At 54.6% G+C, this 21,562-nt stretch overlaps 1 pseudogene; it reads left to right on the top strand.

The window, feature by feature from the left end:
• The first annotated feature begins 5,255 nt into the window (after window positions 1-5,255).
• The window catches only part of LOC123090075 (uncharacterized), a 51,530-nt pseudogene continuing 35,223 nt past the window's right edge, over window positions 5,256-21,562 (top strand).

The following is a 21,562-nucleotide window of genomic DNA, read 5'->3' on the forward strand; positions in this document are numbered from 1 at the left end:
CGAGGGTGACCCAGCGACTTGCAGCTTTTCCCACAGAAAGAAGGAGAGACTCTGTGCAAGTACATGCAGAGGTTTAGCCGAGTCCACAGAAATATTCCAGATATCCACCCGGTAGATATGATAGCTACGTTCCAGTCCAACATGCGCGATTGACGGATACATCCCAAAATGAACGTTCGATTTTCCAAGACAGTGAAGGAGCTTTACACTCTAGTGGATAAGTGTGCTCGGGTGGAGGAGGGGAGTCAGCTCGCCGAAGAAGAGGATGGCGTCGATGTCAACTCAGAGGGTGATGACGAGGCCACCAGTCAGAAGAAGAATAACAAGAAGCGCAATAAAAGGTAGTGATGACCGTCGAGGGATCGGGCACACCTAATACCGGCAAGATGGCCAAGACTAAGGTACTCGACAAGGAAGTTGGTGCATGCACTGATTGCCTGGAGGCCTCGGCTGCCAAAAAGGTCGGGAAAGGTGATGGCCCGTACTGCAAAATCCACCAGACCAAGGGCCACGATCTCCAGGAGTGTCATCCGGTTGAGCAGCTCGCCAAGAACTAGAGGGTTGAATATGAGAAGCATGATAAGGAAAGAGGTCAGAATGGCGTTGGCGGGAAGGGCCGGGGCGGCGAAGCAGGCCACCCCGGCAAGGCTCCTTGAAACCAAGGGAAACCCGTGAGGGGTAATGAGAAGGAGGACTGCAATAATGAGAGTGATGGAGGATATGAAGAGGAAACCAGCGAGCAGGAATTCCAGAAAGCCACTAACGCCCTATGCATTGACGTAGGTGCATCTCTACACTCCTCTCACCGCCAACTTAAACAGTGGGCACTTGAAGTCAATGCCGTGGAGCCATGGGTAGATTCTTGGAGGCCGCTCAAGTGGCCCCGCACGCCCATCATCTTCGACGAAGAGGACCACCCTGACCGCACTACTAAGGTAGGGTGCGTGCCGTTGTTGGTCTCACCAACAATTCGCAACCTCAAGGTGACAAAGATGTTGGTTGATGGCGGGGACAGGTTGAATTTGATTTCTCCGAAGGTCATCAGCAAACTTCAGATAGAAGAAGAAGATCTTGGGGTTACTGGCATGTTTCAAGGAGTCAACCCTAGCAGGAGTTGTCCTAAATGGAAGATCACGTTGCCAGTGACATTCGGGGAAGAGTTGAATTACCAGACTGACAAGATTGTGTTTGATGTGGTCGACCTCCCCCTGCTGTACAATGGAATCCTTGGTCGCCCAACCCTGGCAAATTTCATGGCGGCATCCCACTATGCCTACAACACTTTGAAGATGCCAGGGCCGGTAGGCGTCATTTCCATTCCATTAGACAAGAAGGACACAATCATTTGCGTGGACAAGATGTACCAGGACGCAATTGCGGCAGAGGCGGCGGAAGCCACTATTATCACCAAGGAAAGCAAGAAAAAGAAGAAAGCTAGCAAGGGCTCCTATGAGGAATCTGGGAAGCGTGCCTCTTCAGAGTGCGCTGCGCCTGTTGATGACTTTCCGGAGAATTCCAATAGCAAGAAATCCAAAGCTGATGCGCCTGCTGTGAAGAGGGTCCCGATAGGGCTGGTTGGAGCTGATGGTACCTTTACTATCAGTGCCACCCTTGATGACAAATAGGAAAGTGCGCTCGTTGCCTTCCTGTGGGCGAATGTCGATGCGTTTGCATGGAAACCATCTAACATCCCTGGTGTTCCTAGGGAGGTAATCAAGCACCACCTTGTTGTCTTCCCACATGCCAGACACATCAAGCAGAAGGTCCAAAAGCAAGCTTTGGAACGTCAATAGTTCATTGCCGAGGAAATTAAGAAACTTCAGGCAGCTGGTCTGGTCAGAGGAGTACTGCATCCAACGTGGTTACCAAATGCAGTGGTAGTGCGCAAGGCTAATGGGAAATGGAGGTTGTGCATAGATTTCACTGATCTGAACAAGGCCTGCCTGAAGGACCCCCATTTCCCTTGTCGCGCATCGATCCGATTGTGGATTCCACCTCCAGGTGCGACCTGCTTTCTTTTCTGGATGCCTACTCTAGGTACCATCAGATCTTTATGTCCAGGGAAGACGAAGAGAAGACATCATTCATAACTCCATGTGGCACTTACTGCTTCATACGTATGCCCTTCGCATTGAAGAGCGCCGGATCCACCTTCGCAAGGGCAGTCCAGATTGGTTTTGAGTCACAGCTGCACAGAAATGTTGAAGCTTATATGGATGATATTGTGGTCAAGACCAAGGACAGATCTGTCGGATATTGGGTTCCGGCAAACCCTTAAGGTTCGAACTCTGGGGTGCGCACGAAGATCTTCTCCGTACCGATCCACGTCCCAAAACCTCACTGTGAATCTAAGCTACACGATGAACAACACAAGGGACACAAGGTTTATACTGGTTCGGGCCACCGTTGTGGTGTAATACCCTAATCCAGTGTGTGGTGTGGTGGATTGCCTCTGGGGCTGGTGATGAACAGTACAGAGGAAGAACAGCCCTGCGAGGGGTGTTCTTGAGCTGGTGTGGTGTTCTACTTGGGAAGGATTCGATCAGCTCTGGATCCGATCTCGATCCCCTCTCTACGGTGGTGGATATCTCTATTTATAGGGCCCTGGTCCTCTTCCCAAATATTGAGCGGGAAGGGAGCCAACAACGGCCATTTTGAAGGGGGACAGCTAGTACAAGTTATCCTGACTAAAGTTGGTCTTCGACTGCCAAAGGCACTGGAGATGACGCCGTCTTGGGCTCCACGGTGACCTCCGTCCTGCCGCCCTGCTGGTCTTGGTCTCCTTGCACCGATATGGTAACCTTTGCTTGATGCCTCGGCACTCCGCGCCTGCTCTTGCTCCCTTTGCACCAAAGAGGAAATGAGGACACTGCACCGGCTGGCGCCTGCCTGGTCTCGATCGTCATGGCTTGCATCACGAGCACCTCACGAGGTACTCCTTGCCTTGATCTCTCTGCCTCCTCGCGAGCCTGCCTGGTGAGGCCGCCCTTGAGGAAGCCTTGCATCGTCCACCCCGCGAGGCTTGGACCCTCACGAGGGTCTTGAGCTTGGGTTGATGAAGACAGGCCGTACTGGACCACTTCTTTGAGCCACGCCGCAGGCCGCAGGCAGGCAAGTCTGGGGACCCCCGTTCCCAGAACACCGACAGTAGCCCCCGGGCCCAAGGTGCGCTCGGACTTGGCTTAGCAGCAAAGCCAAAGGGCAAGTGCGGAGCGCCGCGGGCCCCAACAGCCTGCGTCCTTGGTCGCCGCGTGGCGATTGATTGGACGTGGGCGTCTTCGCTTCCCCATGCTGCCTCAACAACTGCCTGACTGACAAAAGGCTGGCCTGGGTTAGGCTTACCTTCATTGCTCTCATTCGCCTTGCTTCAGATCCCCTTTTCTTGCTCTTGCTCTCTTGCTTCCGAAATCTCCAGATCTGCCTCATTCTTCCTCCTCCAGCGAGCGATGGCGCCCCGCAAGGCTGCGGCCGAGGCTCCACTGGCTTGGTACTCCCGGCCCTGGATCCCCCAAACATGATGGAGAAGAATCTCGCCTCTACGCGCCTGATGACGGCGGCACAAGGCAACGAGATGGGGGAGACTGTGCTCCGATCCGGCTCCGCCACGCTGGAGGCTAAAGGGAGCACCTTTTACCCCTTCTTCATGAGCACCGTCATCGTCGGCCTGGTGCCTCCCTTCTCCGAGTTCTTCTACGCCGTCCTCCACCATTACAGGTTACAGGCCCTTCATCTCCATCCCAACTCCGTTCCTCTTCTGTCGATTTTTACCTACTATTGCGAGGCGCACGTCGGGCTGATGCCTTCCGTGGCCTTGCTGCGCCACTTCTTCTCCCTCTGGGTCACTGGCAGCCATACCTTGGCGTGCACTGGCTTTGTCACGTACTCCAAAGCCAACGTGATCTCGAAGGCCGGGAAGAGGTTTGATGGCTTTTGGAGTAAGTGGATCATGATGGACGCCAGATGCACCCACTCTCGGTTGGTGCTGCCCACGGAGCAGCCCCAGGCTGATGAGGCGTGGTCTCGCGCAAAGCTTGATGACCGATGGGCGAAGCTGGTGCTGGAGAAGATGAACGCCGACCTGAGGCTGGGCAACATGAAGGCGGCGAAGCTGACAGGGGCCACGCTCCTGAGGGAGTTCCTAGCGCAGTGGGTGGCTCCACTTCAGGCGCACTCGCGCCCGTTGTGGAGGCTTGGAGATGCGGATGACGATCTCCGCCTAAACTCGGAGGCCCTGGCTGATGAGGATCTGACCGCAGCTCTCCACTTCCTGGTTGGAGAGGACGTGGAAGGACTGGAGGGCTCTCCTGTCTGCTTGTTTCTTTACGAAGAGCGGCAGCAAGTGGCGGAAGCCATGCCGACCTTCAATGGGAGCGGCCTGGTGCCGGAGGTGCCTCCTGAGGGCCAGGAGGCGGCGGCGCCGGTGGAATTGTCTTTCGATGATTCCCATAGAGGAGAGGAGGAAGACGAGGAAGAAGAGGAGTGCGACTCAGAGGCGACCACTGAGGGGACGGGGGAGACTTTCCCCCGGCACAGGGCCGACATCCTCCGCACCCTGCCGGACAACGACGAGACCGACAGCAGGCGATGGGGAGAGGACCCGCCCGTGATCCTGAGGAAGGACAGGTCGGGGCTGATCTCCCGAGGGGCTACTCCGGCCCCGACACTGCTCAAAGCTAGATCCAGCCCCTCTGGTGCACCCTCCTTTGCCTCTGGACCTCCCGAGGCTGCGCCCCGCAAGAGGCTCACGGGCTTTAAGCTCGGCAGGAGACCGCCGGAACACGCTGCGATTGACCAGTAAGTACTTAAACTCCGCTTTGCGCTTGTTTTTGCTGTCAGGGCTTGATGTCCTCCATCACTTGGGTAGGCTGCCGCCTGCGGCGAAGAGGCTGAAGGGGGACATGGTGGCTCCTCTTGGGGCAAGCTCACCCGTTCTGGCCGCGCCTTCGTCTATGGGAAGGAGAGGAAGTGGATCTCGCACCTCCCCTGCCCGGTCATCCTCGCGAGGCCAGGAGGAGCGCCCTAGCGGGGTGCCAGCCCCCGTGGCCCCGCTGGCTCTGGAGCCGCCGACACTTGGTGCGGTTGCCGAGGTTGCCAAGACTTAGGAGCTTCCAATCTCCCAAGACGTGATCACGCTGCCGTCTCCTCTTCCTGCTCCACTGGTTCCTGACTCCTCTGCCTCCTCCGCCATCTTGGACCGTGCCGCTGCTGAGCTAGGCCGGCCGCGAGAAGACCACTAGGGTGCCAACCCCCGCCTGATGGCCGGGCGCCTGGGGCTGATCTCTGGTTGGGTTCATTCCGAGACCTCCGTCCGAGCGGCGCTGAGACAGGCTGCATCAGCTTCCGAGGAGGAAAAGCAAGCGGCCACCCAGGCCGCGACTGCTCGTGACGCAGCGCTGAAGGATGCCTCGATCGCCCAGGACCACTGCAAGGCGCTGGAGGACGAGCTGCGGGACCTGCGCGATGAGCTCGCCAAGGAGGCTCGCAACCGCAAGGCAAGGGAGGAAGAGATGAGGCTCGGGAGGCCGCCATCGGTGACCGCGATGCCGAGCTGACCGCTGATCGCAGCCGACTGAAGACTCTGGAGCAGAAGCTGAAGGCAGAGAGGGCCGAGTTGGACGCCAAGGAGAAGGTCTTGGCCGAGGATCGCGTGGCCTTCGTGGATCTTGAGAAGAGATCTCGCAAGGCGCTGAAGTTGCTTTACGATGATGGTCTGGAGAAGCTGCTGGCCGGAGCCAAGGATGGCCCTGCCAAGCTGCTTCCCTTCTTGGTCGAAGCGCTTGAGGAGGTCGTGACCGGCATCGGTCCCATGGCCGAGGTTGAAGCTCGCGTCCTTTCTTCTGTGGCGCTGACTCGGGTCCTCAGCCACGTCTACCTTCGCGACCCCGGCGCTAACTTTGACGATCTGCTGGAGCCTGTGGACGCCGAGCGCTACGTCACTGCTACTGAAGTCGTAAAGGGCCGAGCGGAAGCCCTGCTGGCAAAGTTCCGTGCCTTCGCCACTATGCCCAAGGCAGGTACTACTGGTTCCGCGGCCTCGGGAGGTGAAGCTGACAAGCGCAACTCCGCCACGGAGGCGGGGCTCCTGGCGAATGACGGCGCTGCTCAAGGGTGATCTCCTTGCGGCTTCTTTCCTGTTTCAACTCCCGCAACATGCACCGTGCCTCGTGGAGGCATTTAAACTTGTGTTTGGTATCGCGAGGACAATTTATGGTTTGTAATATTTGCTTCTGAATTTGCGAGATTTTGTGGTTTCCTTCCTATTTGCTTTGTGTTCTACGTTGGCAGGGCCCGACCGGATCACCAGGATGGGACCAAGGAGGGAGGGGCTACGTGACAAGTTAGGCTCCTGAGGCCTGATGCTCAGGATTCCCCCTTGATGTGCAAACAACAAATAGGGAGGGGTGTAGGAGTAGATCTGTAGTTCTGCGTCGGCAGGGCCCGGCCCCGCGCATACCTCAACCGCTGTTAGCCTTGCGGAACTAAGGAGTGAGGGGCTACGTGACCTGTTAGGCTGCCGAGTCGCGATGCTCAGGAGTCCCCCTTGACGCTCAAATGGTCTTCATACCTTTGCTCTGCTTGGGGAGGGACCAGGTCCGAGGGACCTAGCTGGGTGGCGTGCGCTCGGGCGTGACCCGGGCACATCCCCCATGTCCACCCCCCTCGCGTGGCGCTCCCGAGGGGAGGTGTTGCGATGAGGCCAGACACTGAGCTCTGGGCTCCCTGAGGTTGATACAGCCGTGGGCTGCCCTCAGTTGTTTATCACCAGCGCGGAGCATAGCGCTTTCGTATGTGTATGGGCATAGCCGCTCCTCAGCAGTCTCGTCAGCCAGCGCGGAGCATGGTGCTTCCACTGGTACATGGGAGGGGGGGCCCTCAGGGAGGAGCCCCGTGGCGTGTACAGCCCCGCCCTGACACGTGGCTGGCACGGTAGGGCTAGACAAGGTGTATCTGGGCACTCGTGAGCCAGCGCGGGACTCACGAGGCCCTACCTCAAGGCGGGTTGCGCGTGATCTTGAGCCTTGGGCGGCTGCGTGTTCCTGTAGGGTGGTTAGATATGAATGCTCTATGTCCTTAGGTCCCGGCCTTCGATCGAGCTCAACCGCCGCTGGTATGCCAGGTCGCGATGCTGTGGACAAGGCCAGGGGTTGAGGGCTGGAGAGCCAGGCGCCCCCTTTTAACGTGCAAGCGATTTGCATGAGGGAGAAAAAGGGGCCGCGGTAGGCTGGAGATGATAATCATAGGCAGGTTAAGCATGAAAGGCAAATTGGCTTAGATAACTGCAGGAAGCATACATGCCACTGGGTCAGGCCCGAGCGGCTTGGGGATGATGCAGATCGAGGGGCTCCCCCAGCAATGTAAACTGAAGAAATAAGCAAAAGGGATACATGCCGTAGGGACAGACGCACGCGACCTGGGAATAATGCAGCCCTGAGGGTGCTCCCAGCTGAAATGAACTCGAAAGATGTCACCTGATACCATTGTAGAGCGGGTGTTGAAGTAGCTGACGGTGCGCGGTGAAGAGGCCGATCCTTACGAGCCACCGGAGACCTGAGCCTCGGGAGGCTCTGGAGGTCCGGGCGGCTCCTCGAGGACCATCTCCATCTCCGCCAGGACCGCGTGGTGTCTGGCCTCCTGATCTGCCGGAATGCTCCGTAGAAAACCCTAGTGAGCAGCAGTGGCGTTCGGCAGGCCGAAAGGCATGCGAACGTAGCTGTGCAGCGGACCCTCGCAGCGTCCCATGCGCGAGGGCCAGAAGCGCTCCTGAGACGCGACTCGGCTGAGCCCTGGGTAGTCGATGCAGACACGCAGCCCGCCATCCTCGTCTAGATGGGGAGCTATGCCAGGTAGGCGGAGATCACTGCGTATGACTCTTGATTCTTGAAGCTCCTGAGTGGCCTTGGTGATGAACTCCTGAGGGTTGGGCCCTCCTTGCCCCATGCCTTCCTGAGGGAAACGTGCCACAAAGCATGCCTCCAAGTGGTGCCCGAGCGCCTCCCTCATGATCTTGGCAAAGTCTGAGGCCCTCCAGGAGAGAGCCCCTGAGCCTTGCCCGAGGAGGGCGCCGGGCACGCCTTCCTATGCGACCGTGGGAGGCGCCCCTTGCACGGGCACAGATCCTGAAGCGGCGCCTCCGGAGATGTCAACCTCCTGAGGCTTTGAGCCGGGTGATGTCTTCTTCTTCTTGGGAACTGCCTCGGGAGGTTTGCCACCCTTGCTGTCTCGGTCCTCGACTGATGCAGCTTGGAAGGCATGCTCGAGAGAGCACACCACATCCTTCTCTTCGCAGGGGACTGTGATGATTCCGCCGCTTCCCGGTATCTTGAGGACATTGTAACCATGGTGAGTTACCGCCATGAAATTGGCCAGGGCTGGATACCCGAGGATGGCATTGTATGGCAGGAGAATGTGGACAATGTCGAAGTCGATGAGCTCGGTACGGTAGTTCTTGCATAGTCCGAAAGTGACAGGGAGGCGAACCTGCCCTATCGGAGTGGTGGAGCCGTCAGTGACTCCTGAGAAAGGCTTGGATGGCTGGAGTTGATCATAAGGCACTTGGAGGTTGTTGAACGTCTCGACGGACAGAATGTTGAGCCCTGCGCCGCCATCGATGAGGGTCTTGGTAACTTGCACATTGCTGATGACTGGGGAACAAAGCATTGGGAGGACGCCAGCTATAGCTGCACACTTGAGCTAATCCACTGAGCTGAACGTGTTGGCGCACGTGGACCACTTGAGAGGGCGCGTGGCCTTGAGCTTGGGGAGGACTGCGTTCACCTCACAAGCAAACTGCTTGAAGATGCGCTGAGAGGCTGAGGCCTTGGCGCCGCCCAAGATGCAAGCGATAGCACGTGGCTCTTGTAAGCCCCCAGCCCCTCGTCCTGGTGGTGGTCGTCATTCCTTCTTGGCAGTGGTGGCAGAGGAGGAAGTCCTTCATTGCCCTGTGGGCGATCCTCGCGAGGCTGATCCCTCCAAGCCCCCTTGCGAGGCTGGTCGTGCCAGCAATCCTCGCGAGGTCGGTCATGCCACTCTTGGCGAGGGCCTCCGTCGTCCCATTGTCCTCCACCTCTTCCTCCTCCTCGGCCGTAGCCCCGGTGATTGCGCTCGGGGCGTCAACCGATGCGTCTTTCTCGAATGACTCTAAGCTCCTGGCATTCGTTGGTGTTGTGGGTGTAGATGTTGTGGTAGGCGCAGAATCGGTTGCCCTTGGACGACTCCGGCTGGTCCCTACCGTGCTTCGTGTCTGGTTCTGCTACGAGCACGGCTGCTCCTTTGCGCTTCACGTCCTTGGCCTTGGCTTTCTTCTCTTCTGGGTCAGCAGCTGGAAGCTCGAGGAGGGAGAGGCGCCCCTCCTCAGCTCTTGCGCACTTGGTCGCCAGGTTGAACAGCTCTAGGGATGTGCACAGATCCTCGTGGATGGTGAGCTCCTCCTTCATCTTGACTTTGCGGACACTGTCAGAGAATGCTGAGATGATGGCCTCCTCGGTCACCTTGGGAATCTTGAGGCAAGCGTTGTTGAAGCACTGGATGTACTTCTGCAAGGTCTCTCCCAGCTGCTGCTTGATGCGGCGCAGTTCACCCATGACTGGAGGGCGGTCGCGAGTGCCCTAGAAGTTGGCGATGAAGCGGCTACGCATCTCGTCCCAATAGGTGATCGAGCCGGGAGGCAGGTTCAGGAGCCAGGTGCGGGCACCATCCTTGAGTGCCATGGGAAACCAGTTCGCCATGACCTTTTCGTCTCCATTGGACGCCTCGATGCCCAGCTCGTAGAGCTGCAGGAACACCACAGGGTCGGCAGTGCCGTCGTAGTGAGGAGGCAGATCTGGCTTGAACTTGCCCGGCCAGGTGACACTGCGTAGCTTGGTGGTGAAGGCGTGGCAGCCTGCGGTGGCCACCGGAGACCTTTGCAGACGCGGGGCTTGCTCTTGGAGATTCCCGCGCGCCGCCGCCAGGGGCAGCGCGGGGTCTTGACGTGCTGGCGTAGGGATGCGGTCTTGACGTGCTGGAGCAGGGAGCACACGAGCGCCTTCTTGGGGCCGAGGGATTTCTTGGCAGCTCCTTCCTTGTCGCGCGGGCGCTGGACACAGTGGGTCTTGTCCAGGGGCCGCGCGCCTTGGAGCCAGGGCACCTTTTTGGGGAGGAGGTGGCGGGGACGCCTCCTGAGCTGCATCGCCCATGTAGGAAGGAGGGCGAGGCAGCGAGAGGGACGACGCAGGAGAGCCCCCTGCGGCGCTGACGAGCTCGGTGATGCGAGCGAGCCACTCCTCGTAGAGGTCGTCGATGGGGCGGTAGTGCAGGAGCTCACGTGCCAGGAGCAATGCGGCCTGCGCATCCGTGGGAGCGCGACGAGTGTGGGATGACGAACCAGGTGGAGTTAGCGATGGAGTGGGGGTGTGGCTTCCCACCGCACCAAGGGATGCAACAACGACGCTTGCTGCTCTTTCCCCGCCGGGCCGGTGGCGGCGTTGGTGGCATGCAATGGAGAACGGCGAGGAGGCCCACTGACGGGAGCCGTCTGGGCGATGCGGGCAGCGAGAGAAGACCGACGCTTGGTGAGAGCTTGGCGAGCATCCTCCATGGATGCGACGAAATGATGGAAAGCGGTACTGCGAAAAGAGGATGTCAGCGCACCCCTACCTAGCGCGCCAAATGTCGGATATCGGGTTCCGGCAAAACCCTTAAGGTTCGAACTCTGGGGTGCGCACGAAGATCTTCTCCCTACCGATCCACGTCCCAAAACCTCGCCGTGAATCTAAGCTACACGATGAACAACACAAGGGACACAAGGTTTATACTGGTTCGGGCCACCGTTGTGGTGTAATACCCTAATCGAGTGTGTGGTGTGGTGGATTGCCTCTAGGGCTAATGATGAACAGTACAGAGGAAGAACAGCTTCGCGATGGGTGTTCTTGAGCTGGTGTGGTGTTCTACTTGGGAAGGATTCGATCAGCTCTGGATCCGATCTCGATCGCCTCTCTACGGTGGTGGCTATCTCTATTTATAGGGGCCCTGGTCCTCTTCCCAAATATTGAGCGGGAAGGGTGCCAACAACGGCCATTTTGAAGGGGGACAGCTAGTACAAGTTATCCTGACTAAAGTTGGTCTTCGACTACCAAAGGCACTAGCGATGACGTCGTCTTGGGCTCCACGGTGACCTCCGTCCTGCCGTCCTGCTGGTCTTCATCTCGTTGCACTCATATGGTAACCTTTTCTTGATGCCTCGGTACTCCGCACCTGCGCTTGCTCCCTTTGCACCAAAGAGGAAACGAGGACACTGCACCGGCTGGTGCCCGCCTGGTCTCGATCGTCATGGCTTGCGTCACGAGCACCTCGCGAGGTACTCCTTACCTTGATCTCTCTGCCTCATTGCGAGCCTGCCTGATGAGGCCGCCCCTGAGGAAGCCTTGCATCGTCCGCCCTGCGATGCTTGGCCCCTCGCGAGGGTCTTGAGCTTGGGTTGATGAAAACAGGCCGTACTGGGCCACTGCTTGAGCCATGCCGCAGGCCACAGGCAGGCAAGTCTGGGGACCCCCGTTCCCAGAACGCCGACAAGATCAACCCTTATCCAAGATTTGGAAGAGACCTTTGCTAATATGCGCAAGATCAACCTGATGCTGAACCTGAAGATGTGTGTGTTTGGCATTACCTCTGGCAAGCTACTTGGCTTCTTTGTGTCTCACCGTAGGATAGAGGCCAACCCTGACAAGATCAAGGCTATTGAGCAGATTCAAGCACCCAAGACAGTTAAGGATGTGAGGAGTTTGACTGGATGCGTTGTCGCGCTCAGCCGGTTCTCTTCCCAGTCCGTCGAGTGTGCCTTGCCATTCTTCAAACTCTTGAAGAAGGTAGGACCATGGAGTGGACTCCAGAGGAAGACGCTGCACTGCAAGATTTGATCGCCTACTTGGCCACTGTGCCCACTTCGGTCACTCCCAAACCACAATAATTGTTGCTGCTGTACATGTTGGCAACTAATCAAGTGGTTAGCGCAGCACTAGTGGCACATCGGGAAGTGGAAGAAGCGGCAGCCACGACTATTGTCCCCTCCGGAGAGGGAAGTGAGCACACCTTGGCAAGGTCAGATGCAGATCAAGACAGAGAAGAGCAAGGTAGTGGAGACAGCCCCAAGGTTGCGGCAAGGAAGAAAGTGGTGCAGCGCCCAGTGTACTTCGTCAGCTCCCTATTGCAGGGGTCTAGATTGAGGTACTCTAGCATGCAAAAGGTGATTTTTGACCTCATCATGGCCACAAGGAAACTGCACCACTATTTGCATGTCCATGAGATCACGATTCTCACCCGCTTCACTATGCAATGGATGCTCAGAAACCCTGAAGCCACCAGAAGGATAGTGGAATGGGCCTTGGAGTTATCCAGCAATGGTTTGAAGTTTGAGAGCACATAAACTATCCAGAGCAGAGCATTGGCGGAGTTCATTGCAGAGTGGACGCCAACCCCTGGTGAAGAAGTGCCGGAGACAGTTATTCCCGGCAAGGAAGTGCACCAAGAATGGATTATGTATTTTGATGGTGCCTTCTCCCTACAAGGTGCAGGGGCTGCCGTGATTCTGGTTTCTCCCACTAGGGAGGACCTTAAGTACATCCTCCAGATGCATTTCCGCCGGAAGAAGGGTACCAACAATACTGCAGAGTATGAAGGGCTCCTTGCCAGGCTCAGGATTGCCACAGAACTGGGAATCGAGAAGCTGATCATCCGCAAAGATTCATAGCTCGTGGTGAGACAAGTGAACAAGGATTACCAAAGTCCATTGATGGAGGCATACGTTGAGGAAGTGAGAAAGTTGGAGGAGCGCTTTGACGGATTGCAAATAGAGCACATATCCCATGCAGAAAACAACATTGCTAATCATCTGTCAAAGTGCGCTGCACAAAAACTCCCTGTGGAACCAGGGACTTTTGTTCTCCATCCGACTCAGCCCTATGTATCCTCGGCAACAATGGCCAAAAAGAGGAGGAAACTGAACTCCGGCAGGATCTACCGGTAGAACTTCTCGAGGATCCCGGCATAGAGCTTGGCGGGAACAACTCCCCTTTGATTGCTGAGCTACCTCCTCTGGCCAGACCACTGGTCCCCGCGGTCGAAGAGTGCACTCCCACGAAGGAGGAGGTGCCACTAGTCCTCGTTGCAGAGCCCCAGGCTCCAACTTGGGCACGACACATAGTCCATTTCCTCCAAACTGGAGAACTTACCGAAGAGCAAGAAGAAGCTGAAAGAGTAGCCCGGAGGGTCAGTATGTATCAGTTCGTGGATGACACGATATATAGAAGAAGGCCAGACAGTGTGAAATTGAAGTGCATTTGCCGGGAAGAAGGAAAGGAACTGTTGGCGGAAATACATAAGGGTATGTGCGACTCACACATCGTATCAAGGGCTCTGGTTGGAAAAGCCTTCCGGCAAGGATTTTACTGGCCAACAGCCCTCCAAGATGTAGTTGAGTTGGTCACAAATGTGAAGCCTGCTAGTTCCATTCCAAGAATATCCACGTGCCTACCCAAGCTCTTCAGAAAATCCCTTTGTCATGGCTGTTTTCGGTCTGGGGGCTCAACATCTTGGGCCCTTTCCCCCATGCTGCCGCAGGCTTTGAATTCTTATTTGTCGCAATTGACAAGTTTGCAAAGTGGCTAGAAGTTGAGCCCATGAGAAAGCTGACTGCTCAGTCAACTATCAAGTTCTTGAAAGGATCGGTCTGTCGCTTCGGAGTCCCTGCTTGGATCATCACCGACCATGGCACCCAATTCACGAGTTGCGACATCATGCAATATGTTCATGCCCTCGGAAGCAAGATCTCATTTGCCTTTGTTACTCACCCAGGGAGCAACGGGCAAGCTGAGAGGGCAAACACTGAAGTGTTGTGAGGAGTCAAGACGAGAACATTTGATAAGCTGTAGAAGTGTGGCAGGCGGTGGATCGACGAGCTGCCGGTGATTCTTTGGTCCCACAGAACGACACCAAATCGAGCTTCCGAGCAGACTCTCTTCTCCCTGGTCTATGGGGCAAAAGCAGTTATCCCCACGGAACTCATTTATGGGTCACCTCGAGCGCTTGCCTACGATGAACTAGTGCAGGAACAGCACCGGCGTCACGACGATGTGCTACTCAAGGAGAACCGTCTCCGGGCTGCTATATGTGCTACACGCTACTAGCAAGCCATGCGTTGCTATCACAACTGTAGGGTTCATGCCTGATGTTTTCAGGAAGGCGACCTTGTCCTTAGGCGCGTTCAGTCCGCCAAGGGTACAAACAAGTTGACGCCGAAGTGGGATGGCCCTTACCGGGTAGTACGAGTCACCAGACCTGGTGCAGTCCATCTGGAGACCGGAGATAGCATTAAATTGCAAAACTCATGGAACATTGAGCATCTCCACAAGCTTTACCCGTAAGGTGCGGCTGTCAGGCCCTGTCCGGCAGCCACCCTTTTGTACAGACCTTGCCTCAGTTGCATGTAACCCCTTGTACAAAGCCAGGCGTAGACCATGAGCAACAGAGAAATAATGAAGCGCTGGGGGCCCCCAACAAATTGCATGCATGCATAAGCATATCATGAGAATTGCATGCTCATGTAGACAAGATCGCAAGAGGCATCATTTTCATCTGCATCAAACTGCAGGCTCTTGCTGTGGACTTGGTCCCGAAAAGGAGAAGAGAAGACAAGCCTATGTTGCGATCCCCGGCAAGACAAAATAGGTAAGTTCTTTCTCTTATCCATATGTGTTCTATAAGTAGGTACTTGTGCATAAGAAAGCGTCGCCACCTTTGATACTTTGGTGCTCCCATCCTTTGAATCGAACGTTGTTTAGGTCAGGATGGTCGTAGTGGCCTATGGCGAAAAGGAAGGGGGCTGGTTCCTCTTTATGGTGTGTGCCCGGCAGGACTGGCTCCACGACAACAAACTGAGGACACCGCCAAGATAGCCTCCCGGCAGAACTTGTTTACTTGAATGTATATAGGCATTTCACCTCTGCATGGACATATTACATGCACAAGTACCTGGCAAGGTTCATGTTTTTCATTAATATGCTGATCAACAAGTATAGATCTTATAGAGCACAAACATGGATAAAAGAGATTACATAATTTGAACTAAAGTTTGGCAAACACCTAGAAATTTTAGATTGAAAAAAGATAAGTGCCCCATAATCCCCCCTTCTTGTTCCTCCTCCCCCAGGTATTGCAGCGGGAAGAGAAGCGGACGCTGATGGAGTCCTGGACTACGGGGTCCTCGGGCGTCCGAGCTATGTGATATGGGCCGGACTAATGGGTCGTGAGGATATGGGATTAAAGACCTTTCTCCATGTCCGGATGGGACTTTCCTTTGCGTGGGTAGCGAGCTTGGCGTTTGGATCATGCACCATCCTTTCTCTGTAAACCGACTCTGTACAACCCTAGATCACTTCGGTGTCTATGTAAACCAGAGGGTTTAGTCCGTAGGGTAAGAACAATTATACAAGCTAGCCATCTAGGGTTTAGCCATTACGATCTCGAGGTAGATCAACTCTTGTAACCCCTATACTCATCAAAGTCAATCAAGCAGGAAGTAGGATATTACCTCCATTAAGAGGGCCCGAACCCGGGTATACATCGTGTCCCCCGCCTCCTGTTACCTCCATTAATATCAATACCGCCCCGAGGGAGGCTTTTCTCCCCGGCCAAATGTTCGTATTCGGTGGCTTTGCACTACATGCCAATTCGGTTGGCCATCTGGAGCAGATCGACAGCTACGCCTCTGGTCATCAGATCTGTTTCGGAAACCTAAACTACGTCGCTGATATCCAAGGAGACTTGATCTTCCAAGGGTTTGTGGCCTCAACCGCAGCTCCGGCATTAGATCCGAAAAACCTCACCGAGTCCGAAGACGGGAGTTTAGAGCCCGCTGGACTCTCCACAGCCATAGAGCTCAACACCGGAGATACGGAGGGGATCATTTCACCGGAAGACCCAGAGTCATACCAGGCTCCCTTTATCAACACAAAGCCGGACTCATCCTCGAACACCAGATCCGAAGTCTCGAGGTTCATGTTACGTGAGCTCGGCCGAGGAACTCCTATGCTGCCCTGCTCCACGGGCTCTCACTTCCCTGTCCAAACCTCACTCTTAAAAGAGGCCCTGGACTTAATGCGACCCTCACCATTACAGAAGGATCGCTGTCAAAGTATGCCCAGCCCACACCAGGGGCTGAGGGCAGGGAATTTTGCATCCCACCCACCACCCACTTTATAGCCACTGTCGATGACTTAATCGACATGCTAGATTACGCCTCCGAAGACATCGACGGTATGGACGAAGATGCTGAAGAGGAGCAAAGCTAGAACCCGCCATTTACCGGACGCTGGACGACCACTTCCTCATATGACATATACATGGTGGACACACCCAAAGAGAATGACACTGATGATGGGAAGAATCTAGAGGATGGGCCTGCTGAAGCACCTCCGAAGCATCGACGTCAGCGGCGCAGATCAAAATCACGTCACAAAAAAGACAGCAATAACGGCACTGGAGACTATAACACCCCGGAGAACGTCCCCGTCCAGCCAACATCCGAACATGATGATTGGGAAGAGGGGCAAGTCAACCCGATGATCCTATCGAGAACGAGGGCTTGGAGGATAGTAACTACCTACCGACCTCTGAAGAGGATGAGAGCCTAGGCGACGAAGACTTCATGTACCAGAGGACCCCCTCGAACAAGAGCACTTTAAACGCCGGCTAATAGCCACAGCAAGAAGCCTGAAAAAGCGGCAGCAACTTCAAGCCGATCAGGATTTACTCAATGACAGATGAACGAATGTCCTGGTAGCTGAGGAATACAGCCTCGAGCGCCCAACTAAGAGTTACCCAAAGCGCAGGTTGCTCTTCCAATTCGATGATGAAGTCCCAGAGCCTATATCGACATCACATAATGTGGCTGACGGGCCTGACCGACCACCTCATGGCAGGGACAGAGCAGCAACCCAAGCCGAACACCAACCCGCGCCTCCTTGCCCTAGAGGCAGAGAAACAGCAGCTGCAGGGTACACGCATGACCTGTGATAGGACCTGGACAATAGAGCCGGTTATACCAGATCAATTTATGGATCAAGGGGATGTGCACCAATGCAAGAAGATGGCCATCAGGCCTGGTGCGATAAACACAACCTCACCTAGGCCGAAAACCGCATACAGACTCCATCCGAACTGCGTTGTGATGTCACCCGATACAGAGGAGCCGCACACCCCCTATGCTTCACCGATGAGGTAATGAAGCACCAGTTCCCAGAAGGGTTTAAACCCGTGAACACTGAATCATACGATGGCACAATAGATCCCGCAGTATGGATTGAAGACTTTCTTCTCCATATCCACATGGCCCGCGGTGATGACCTACATGCCATCAAGTACCTCCCCCTAAAACTTAAGGGACAAGCACGACATTGGCTGAACAGCCTCCGAGAAAACTCTATTGGAAGGTGGGAAGACTTAGAGGACACCTTCAGAGACAACTTCCAAAGTACCTATGTTCGGCCCCCCGACGCCGATGAGCTTAGTCACATAATCTAGCAACCCAGCAAATCAGCCTGGAAGCTCTGGACCAGGTTCTTAATTAAAAAGAACCAGATTGTGGATTGTCCGGATGCCGAAGCCCTCACGACCTTCAAACACAGCGTCCGAGATGAGTGGCTCGCTCGACACCTCGGCCAAGAGAAGCCGAAGTCTATGACAGCCCTCACCGCACTTATGACCCGCTTTTGCGCAGGAGAAGATAGCTGGCTAGCTCGTCGAAGCAATAGCACCAGCGACCCAGGCACCTCTGAAGCCAGGGACGGCAATGGCAAGCCACGACGCGATAAGCACAAGCATCAAAACAATAGCAAAGACAAGCGGTAAACGCCGGATTCAGTGGCTCCAAATCCAGTTAGCAAATGAAGTAATTCAAAGGAAATAAAGATGGTCCATCCAGTTTGGACAGAATACCTGATCGACCTTGCCAGATTCATGGCAGCCCCGGTAAACCTGCCAATCACACCAACAGAAACTGTTGTGTCTTTAAATAGGCTGGCAAGCTCAACGCCGAAAACAAGGGGAAAAGGCTGCCCAGCAAGGACAACGATGAAGAGCCTCACCCACCTAACATAGTGGGGCAGGAGCAATTTCCCCCCGAGGTCAAAACAGTAAATATGATCTATGTCACCCACATCCCCAAACGGGAGCGCAAGCGTGTATTAAGGGACGTCTATGCCGTAGAGCCGGTCGCCCCAAAATTCAACCCATGGTCGGCTTGTCCGATCACCTTTGATCGAAAGGACCACCCGACCAGTATCCGTCATGGAGGATCGGCAACTTTGGTCCTCGACCCAATCATCAACGGATTCCATCTCACGCGAGTCCTCATGGACGATGGCAGTAGCCTTAACCTGCTCTACCAAGACACCATCTGCAAAATGGGTATTGATCCATCAAGAATCAAGCCCACTAAAACTACCTTTAAAGGAGTGATACCTAGCGTAGAGGCTCGTTGCTCAGGCTCGATAACATTGGAAGTTGTCTTGGGCTCGCCCAACAACTTCCGCAGTGAAGACTTGATCTTTAATATTGTAACCTTCCGAAGTGGCTATCACGCACTGCTCGGGCGGACCGCTTTTGCTCGATTCAATGCGGTGCCGCACTATGCTTATTTAAAGCTCAAGATGTCTGGTCCACGCGGCATCATAACGGTCAACGGAAACATGGAACGCTCCCTCCGCACCGAGGAGCACACTGCGGCTCTCATAGCCGAAGTACAGAGCGGCCCCTTCAAGCCGCACACCTCATTATCCATTAAGCCACTGGACTTTGCTAAAAAAGTCCGGTCCGTCCTGCAAGCTGATGGCTCGGTATTTCCGGAGGTAGACTAGCAGTTTTGCCTCCGTCGATTGCCGCACACAACCGTAGAATTCGTACCACGCATGCATCACTACGCACTCAAAATACCTTGGGCATCAGCGCGGGCACAATATGAATAGGTCTATAGTACGGCTCGACCCTGTATGACCGTCCACTCTTCTTTGATTACTTCTCTACCACAGGTGCATTCGAGCCCATATATCCTACGGACTTATAGGGACTCTCCTCGAGCCCGGTTTCATGCGGGTAACGGAAGACCGTTCCCTTTAAGGAACCCCTCTCTACAAGGCGAAAGCGGCGCAGACGTGCGGCAGGACATCCAAAGGACTCTTCAGACCAAACCTTATTTAAAGGACCTGCACTGAGCTTCTCTCCTTATTATTAGACCCTCGACATGTAAAATGATTTTGGTGCTTATGGTATCCTCTGTAAGATCACGTCTTGACGTATCAATCAAATCCTAGTAGGGACTGTTTTTCGGTATCAACTTTATTCATAAAACTATACTCCATCTCTCCAGTTGTCTCACATACCTCAACACCCATTGCTAGGGGCTCTATACAGCCACATATGTGCCTCTAAACAAAAGCCCGAACAACTTTGTAGCACACTTCGGCGTCTCGACCTTGGCATTATATACATCGGCTCCGAATCATGGCTTTGGTCAATAATTGGGTTGCCCGGCTCCTATGTTTGCTACCTTATGTTCCGTTTGTTCGGCTAGGGTAGTAAAGGGAGAACTACTGCGATTGTATTTCTGGTTCGTCCAGTCAAGCACCTCAGTAGAGAAAGCCGAAAACTGACTGTCATGATGCGGCGAGAGCTGGTCAGCCGTTCGGTGACTTACTAAATCTTTAACAATTTTTACATATTAAACAAAGGACTGTTTTTTCAGTCATATATGTAACGCATCCGCATACGGATAGTCACATACGTACTAGGGGCTATTTTTTTAGCCCCATCGTCAAACTCCTATGGCTAAGTGAGAGTAGTAAGCCGTATAGTCCGATTGCCTGGTTTGTCGCACTGACACCTCCGTCATGGACCAAGACGTTGGGTCAAGAGTGCTCATGTGCTATTCCAAACACCCCCGTAGCATATACGTGGGGGTCGAAGCCGACGACTGGAAAACTCTCAGGCATACAAAAACGGCCACGCAGGAGGAAAGCAACTTCAGATAATGGCACAAATATATTACAAAGCCTTAATATCTATAATACACACGACCGGGTCGTTTGGATACATTCATTCGAATATAATGTCCTTTGAGCATTGACCCTCTATCAAGCGAGAACCCTCTAGGACATCGTCTAAATAATGCTATGGCATGCGGTGGTCCTTGCCTTCGGGAGGACCCTCCACCGCGACAACGGCGGCTTTCATCTTGGCCCAGTGCACCTTGGCGCGGGCGAAGGCCCTCTGTGCACCTTCTATGCACACCGACCATTTGATGGCATCAATTCAGGGCACAACATCGATGAGTCGCTGCACTAGGCCAAAATAGCTGATCGGAACATGTTCAGCCAGCCAGAGCTGGAGTATGACCTGCTTCATGGCTGCTCCGAACATCTTATGCAACTCGGCCCACTGCGCCATTTGGTTGTTCAGCAGCGTCGAGTGCTCCTACATCGCGAACTGCGACGAGAATAGCTTCTCCGTCGCATACCCCTCCTAGGCCCGGTAGAATTGCACTGCATCAGCGACGCTCTTCAGAAGATCCGCAAAGGCGTCTAGAGAACTCCATAGTCGATTAAGTAAGGCATACCTCTGATCGCCAAACTTAGACTGTAAAAGAAAGGGCTTACCAGCCACTATCTGTTCGGCCTGTCGAAGCTCCTCGTGAGCCGCTCGGGTTTCAGACCTCGCCTCTTGGGCGTCCTAAAGGGCCTTGGCCAGTTCGGCCGCCTTAGCTTTCTTCTCCTCCTCGATGAACTCGCACTTGCAAGTTGCGTCCTTGAGCTCTTGCTCAATCTTGGATACCCAATCCTCGAACTAGCGCGGGGTGGCCTGTTCGGCCTTCAAATCAGCAGCTGCTTTCTCAGCAGCCGCATCGCTCTCCCTTGCCTGCTCCTTCGCGCCGGCAAGGTCATTCCTGAGGGTCTCAACCTCAGCAGCGCCATCCGAAATTATGCATATAGCAGCGTGTAAGCTTCAACTTAGCATTTGCAAACTAATTCAATTGAATATGGAGCACTTGAAACATACATTGTGCCTCGTCGAGCGGCATGTTAATCCGGATATTGTCCTCATCGACCAGCTACAATTTCCACTTCAGTTCGGAAACTTTGGCTGCCTGAGCAGTCGCCGCTAACAGTGAAGCCTGATTTTCTATCAAAAACGATAAGTATGTTATTTCCTCCGGATACCTATAGACCCTCTGTTCGCCCTCCTTCATTGGTCAAACAGAGTCTCAGGGGCTACTATCTATATATTAGGCAGATTTTTTATGGAAAGCGGCTAAAAGACATTACATCTCATACGTCAAAGCCTGTTAGTAGGCTCGTGAAGGCTTCATTCAGTCCGCTCTTTGCGGACTGAACCTTTTCAACCACCGTACCCATCAAGGTATGCTGCTCCTCCAGGACGGATGCACTTTGCAGAGCATCCATCAGCATGTTTGGCGCCTCTGCATCCGTAGAGGTCGCCGCCAGAATAGCCGTCTCCCCTCCTGTAGAGGGGGTTGCTG

The sequence above is a fragment of the Triticum aestivum genome, chromosome 4B (genome assembly GCF_018294505.1).
Source record: "Triticum aestivum cultivar Chinese Spring chromosome 4B, IWGSC CS RefSeq v2.1, whole genome shotgun sequence".
In the NCBI taxonomy this organism is placed as follows: domain Eukaryota; kingdom Viridiplantae; phylum Streptophyta; class Magnoliopsida; order Poales; family Poaceae; genus Triticum; species Triticum aestivum.